The sequence below is a fragment of the Myodes glareolus genome, chromosome 12, assembly GCF_982192425.1.
Source record: "Myodes glareolus chromosome 12, mMyoGla1.1, whole genome shotgun sequence".
NCBI lineage: Eukaryota > Metazoa > Chordata > Mammalia > Rodentia > Cricetidae > Myodes > Myodes glareolus.
Window position 1 is genome coordinate 37,186,947 of NC_142037.1, and position 6,637 is coordinate 37,193,583.

At 43.6% G+C, this 6,637-nt stretch overlaps 1 long non-coding RNA gene across 1 annotated transcript; it reads right to left on the reverse strand.

The window, feature by feature from the left end:
- Positions 1-4,112: 4,112 nt before the first annotated feature.
- Positions 4,113-5,732, reverse strand: LOC125392106 (uncharacterized). The gene is made up of 2 exons (XR_007229396.3): positions 5,512-5,732; positions 4,113-4,287 (listed from the first exon to the last, which is right to left on the reverse strand). It is a non-coding gene; the product is annotated as an uncharacterized LOC125392106 (long non-coding RNA).
- Positions 5,733-6,637: the final 905 nt, after the last annotated feature.

A 6,637-nucleotide genomic window follows, 5' to 3' on the forward strand; every position in this document is an offset into this window, starting at 1 on the left:
GGAAAGGTTACAGGTGCTTCGCTAAAGAGATGTACTTTACAAAATGTTTAGATGCAGCATGTCTAAAGCTTTGTTGTGATAATTTTCCATGGGAAATTTCCCCCCATGTTTTACTGTGTTTAAATATGTGCTAAAATAAAATCCTTGGTATCAGACCCCAGAAGTTTGAACAAGCGCTGGATCACTAAGTTGAACTGAAACAAGTTCATGGTTACATGACTGGCTGTGATGCTTGCAGGGACCTTCCCAACCTTGCCAGACTTGGAGATTCCTTGTCAAGAAGGGAAGAGACCAGGCTCCCATGTGCCTTTTCCAACAGGGAAGAAGCCTTCAGAGTCACTGGCTGTTGGAGCAGTTGGAAAAATTAAGAAGGCTGCCAAAAGCTCAGGAGCTAATATTCTCAGGAAGCTAAGCAGGTCAGAGCTGTCAAGAGAATGCTGAACTTACTCATGCAGAGAAAACTTGTGGCTTTTGACCCAAGACCTATGAAACAACCACTCTGTGATGAGAACTGAGAATTCTGCCAGCATCGTCCCTGTTTCCTTCCTATTGGCATCTTTTGAAGACAGCACTTTTTCGGTCAAGAATCGCATTTGAGGAATGCTAGCCGTAAGAAGAACTTGAGAAGTGTGGGTTCCTGATCATAACTTTCCCTTTATATTTCAGGAGAGGATTCTGAGCCCCAGAATATGATGATGTGACAAAGGTCACATAACTGGAGAGAGAACGCAGCCCATGCAGTTCTGTACTTTCTGCAACCCATGAGATTCTCAGCAAGTCCCTCTTCCTATAGCAGAAATAAAACCATGAATTTGGTACTGTTTCTTTCTTAGGTACCACAGAGAGACTACGAAAATTATTTATGTAGTCAGGTAACCATTCTCTCTCTCTCTCTCTCTCTCTCTCTGCCTTTGACAAAGACATAAATTCTGTATGGGAAATAAACATTCGCTTCTTTCACCCCATTGGGTAGTATATTTTTTAGGAGATAGCAGAGCAGTGAAGGACAAGGGTATTCTGCCATCAAGTGTCCTTAGGCAAATCATTCTCTCTCTTTGCTGAGGGTCTCTCTCTCTATGTTTGTCACTCCTTGACTCTGGAGGTGAAAATCCTTTAAGAAGCTTATAGCCTAAAGGAAAGGAATTGTGAATCAGGATTCACTGAGCGGCAGAATAATGGCAGTCGCTGCAAGAGCCATTACAGCCTCCAGCCAGTGTGATGTCCACAGCTCTGTGAGGCAGAAACTACCCACCTTGTGTTGCATTTAATCAGGTCAACCATGCCAGGAGAAGACCGGGGGCCAGCGGTAAACTGCCACTACAGAAGACTAGACTGAAGTTGGGCCAACCATCATCGATTGGCTCATAATAGGCTGGAAAGGAAACCTCAATCCCTACTGACCCAAAGCTCTTCCCAGTGGACTTGAAATAGTTCAACAGCCTGGCCACAGATTTTGGAAGTCTTTCCTGCCTTATGTGGGTGTCCCTGACCATTTTACAGACTAAAACCCGCGTCTGCGCAGCTGGGAGAGAGTATGTAATGAGTGAGCTGACAGCTATGACTGCAGCATTTTCAGCTCCTCCACGCCATCAACAAAGCCTATTTGCTAACTGCATGATTCAAAATTGTCCTCATGGTTTTCTTTGTCCCGTAACATGTGATAAAGTGAGATCATAGAGACCACAGAGCCTAGGCACATAAGGTTAGGGGAAGGGGACATGTGGCTTCTCTCTTCCTGAGCTCAAAAGTCAGGGCCAGCCTGGGGGACAGACTAAAATGCCCGTAAGTAAGTAAACTAGGAAAGGCCAGCGATGACCCCAAGCAGGCAAGGGAAGAGAGCCCAGCCCAGCTCTAATTACCTTCCTCCGCTTCCTGTTGCCATTCGGGATTTTGGTATTCTACATTTTCTGTTCAATGTGTTGCCAAGCCCTTCATTCTCTCAGTCCTCATGCTGACATTTTCATTTTCTGCCTGAGAATTCCAACAAACCCATTTCGTCGCTTTGGACCTTTATTTTCTTACCCAAAGATTGGAAATAACGACAACTATCTACCTCATGGGGTGGTTCTGAAACTTTAATGAGATATGGATGGTGAAACTGATTTATAAACTGCTAAACACCATACCAAAAAAAAAAAAAATAAGTCTGGTACCACTTTGCACCTGGAATCTCATTTAAGACCACATGATCCAGAATATGTAAGATGCTGTTGAACTAACAACATCGCTGGGAGGAAAACGAGGAGAGCTCACAGCCAGGAGCTATTATGCCTAAATCCTTAATGCCTTAGAGCTGCAGGCTGCTGTGCCTGCATGGGTACACCTGAGACCCTCTTCTTTGGTCCTCTGCCTTTGGTCCAGCAGGGCAAGTGTGGCTTCATAATAATCAAAAAAGTGTTTTAGGCTCAGTGGGAGAAGGAAATGGTCTCTAATAGTCATAATTCAAAGAGCTACCTGAAAAGGAGCAGGATGCTAATAACAGGCATGTGCGGTGACTCACGTTTGTTTAATAAAAATTAAAGATCACTCATCTCGAGGACAATGATTATGCCCGGAAGAACACACAGCATTGGCCTGTGATGAAGGGGCTGATTTCATCCCCTCTTTATTATTCTCTATTATATTCTTTTCTTCAGCCCAAAGGAGTGGGCTCACTCAAGCACTTCCGTGGAGTCCACCTTTTCGGGGAAGAGAATCAGAAATGGATTCCACCGAAAAGACGTCAAGTCTGATTCCTAATCTCACAAGCCCAGAGACCTCGAGCCTCCCTGCTATCCCATCACTAGTTAATATGAAAAGGCCTTTAAAACATGAGTTTGGTCTAGTCTACAGAATGCCTTAGAAAAACAAGGGGGTGGACCTGACTCTAGAACTTCCAATTTGATGGAGAAAGGAGCAGGGATCCAGTTCAGACATAATTAGGACCTGTCGTTTTCTAACCAATTACTACCTTGATTCTGTCAGCTTTTGTCTGGGAAAGCAGCGGAGCACTGTTTGTGGTGCGAATGGCTAATTTCATACACAGTTTAACTAGGTGGTTCGATCAAACTGTTCTTTCCTATGAAATTTGATGGTGGGAAATGATTACCATATAAAAAAGATTTCACTCTGTTTGATTGAGTGATTTCTATAAAGTGTCTATAGCATAATTCCATGCCTGTGAACGTTAATTTTGCAGCAGCCAGCTGTAATTGGGTTCTAAGGCAGGAAGAGCGAGCCAAGCCTCCTCTCCCACAGTTTTAGCCTCTCTGGTGTGATACTGAATGGTGGAGCAGACATAAGGGGAAGCGAGAGGATGGAATAGGAAGAGAGAAAAAATGGGATTGTATTTGAATGTGCAGGCAAAAGTTTAACGCTTTGCTTTGAAAACCCCTGCAATAGGAAACAAGGAATTGCAATGCTCATTCACTTCAGTAAGTAAAGGGGAGCAAGACACCAGGCTGAGCTGGTTCCCTGGCTTTGTTCACAAAGGGGGTGGGAATGGGAGCTTTGAAGATGACAAAATGTGCTACTGTATCTTCTCCTCCCCCCATCATTTCCTTAGAGGCCCTGGTCCTTGGTGGTGGGAGAGATACCCTCACAAAAATGGAACTAAGACAGTTCTATTATGTGACATTAAAGGACAAGGTGGGCTGGTGGCTGAACGAGATGTACCCCATAATTTATTTGGTTCACAGTTGATGGTGAAGTTCGGGGAAACTTCGAAGCGTAGCCTTGTTGAAGGAAGTATGTCATTGGAGGTGAGCTTTGAAAGATTAAAAAGTTGCACCATTCCCAGTTTCTTCTCTCTTGAAGTTCAAGATGTGAGCTCTTAGCGGCTGCTTCGGCCAACACTCCTTTGCTTCCACATCATGGACTCTAACCCTCTAGAACCATCAACTCAAATCAACGGTTTATTCTATACACTTCTTTGGGCATACGGTTTTATTCTAGCAGTGGAAAAGTCACGAAGACCAGTGGGTCATTCTTGGTAGGCACTTGCCATAAACCTCCTCATTATTTGCCATCATGCCCCAATTCTCTCCCCACCCTTCAAATGTTGATGTAACTCTTCAGGGGTCATTGAATAGAAATTGTGATTTTCATAAATAATTTTGCCCAAGAGACTATAATGGTATTTACCTTTTATTTACATATATACTACAAAGGGGACTTAAGCTCAAAGATTCAAATAGTTCACCCATGGCTTTTTCAGTGAGCTCTGGCATTCTTTCTTTTCCCCTGCCTGATAATTCAGTGTGCCTCTTTGTTCTTGTGGAGTAATGAACCTGGTGCCTCAGGGTGAGCCTTTCAGGGGAAGACAGGTAGGATTTAAGCACTCAGCTATTCCCCCACCACTATTAGTAATTCGAACACAACAGGCACACTCCCTTGTGGCTAAAATAAATTTTGGTTTTAAGAGCTAGTTTTCTACTTGGGAAGGTCCTTAAACAAAGAAAACCTGCAAAGTATTTTCTGAAACAAAGAAAACCTGTAAACTCTAGGTTCCTGAGAAAGGAAAATCAGAGTCAAGCTCAAGTTGGGGTGGGGGGTGGGATCAAGAACCTTGAACCTGGGAGGAGGCAGTAGGCGGGTAGGAACAAATGTCAAACTGTGATGACTGTCAGCCCTGCAGATCCACTGGAATCAGTGAACTCTGCATAGGAGCTTGGTTGCTCTGACTGTCATCTGGAGCCAGTAGTGAAGATGAGCAGTGTGTGTGTGTGTGGGGGGGGGGGGGAACTTTCAGGAACTTTTCTTCTAGGCTCCCACACAACTTCCTTTCTTGCCACCAAGGAATCCAGAGAGAGACCATACTGTGGCAAACATTATCATTCATGTCTTTCTCCTTAACAGTCCAAAGAAGAAAACCAACTGCTTCTGCTTGTCTGCCTCCCTGGAATTCACAGACCTCCCTCTGGAAACAAGGGGGCTTTTGAGTTCTTCCAGGCCTCTCTCCGCCCCATCCCATCTATCTCTGTCATCTGTTGTCATTGTAGGACATGAATCATGTAAACAAACATTTTTTTTTTAATCTACAGTAGTCCTAATTGAATTGTTTTGCCGCATTGTTATGGAGAAACAAGGGCAATTTCCTGTCAGTTATTGAGCTATTTAGCGATTATTTCTTATCATTAGTCTGCAAATTCAAACAGCACCGAATTCTGTTTGCCAAATTAAAGCAGCACAGCATCACAGGGCCCCTTTGCAGAAGTCAGGCCCTCTGGTCAGGTATTTTCTACCTCTACTTCAGTCTTCTCCTCACTCCACCCAGCCCTGCCAGCCTGAGACAGTCTGGGCAGGAAAAGCCAAACACCCAGGGAGAGCCTACCTCAGAGGTGTTTGTCTCCTTGTGGCACTTACATTAGTTAATAGAAAGAGCTGCTGCCCATGGGAGCAACAGCCTCACTGGGTCACTTGACAGGCCAGCTTCCACTAAATAGCAAGGACAGATGAGGATGGCAACATTCTACATGACCAACTTCACAGACAGCTTTTTTCTTTTTTTTTTTTTTTTTTTGCCTTACACACCTGCTTCTCTGGAGACATTTCTCCAGTTTTCAATTCTTTCTTCTCGGGAATTCCATGGACATGTTTGCTCCACCTAGAGACCCAGGTACAGGCTTCCGAGAAGCGTCAGAGGTGTGTGAGAACAGCGTGTTGGTTGTCATTTGAAATGTAAGAGTCTTATGGAAATCTCACTTTTACCCACACTTGCATTTCAATGAAACTGGGCCAAGTGTACCCAGAGTGGTTTGGAGTGATAGAACACCTAGCCCCAGTGACATCTACAGCATTCTCAACATTCTCATTCTGTCTTGTCACCTTGGAGATGGAGCTATGTTGAGTTCATGGCTTGATAAACTGCCTACTCATTTTGGTGCCAGCTTCTCATCCCTTACCCTCTGTTTTCTTGAATGACTGTGGAGCTCCCTTATTGATTTGAAAGACTCCGTCTTCTCTCCTTCCCACCCCTGAGCTTCAGTACTCCAGGATGGTATTTAGAACATGTAGAGCCTGAGTCTAGTGGGATTAGTGGGAACAAGGGTGAGTGTTAAGTAGGGCAGAATAGTTCTGTGGTTTCTGTTGTCTTTTCTCCTATTGTTTTATATATGTATAAATATATAAAAATATATATTTGAATATATATATATGTGTGTGTGTGTCTGTGTGGAGAGAGAAAAAGAGAAAGAGAGAAAGAGAGAGAGAAAAAGAGAAAGAGAGAAAGAGAGAGAGAAAAAGAGAGCGTGAGCGAGAGAGAGAGAGAGAGAGAATTGAGATTGAACCTCAGGCCTCATTTATGCCTATCAAAGGATCTGTCACTAAACTATAGTCCAATATGGGAAAATCAGTTGTCTTTTTTGTATTATTATTTTTTCCTGTTGTTTGTTTTCCAATCTTGTGTAACAAATCACCCAAATTTTGGCACATTAGAGAAATAGGAAGCAAATTCCTATTAGCTTATGATTTCTGTCGGTCGATCCAACTGTCTTGGTGGTTGCACTTAGATCACCAGCCTTTTCAAGTTGAGTTCAAGCTGTTAGTGGTCTAAGACTCGTTTAAAGTTGATGGGATTTCAAGGCTGACTTGATCTGGGAACCTACTTCTATGTTCACTCATGGGATGAGAATATACGAAGGTCTTGGCACCTTGTCCT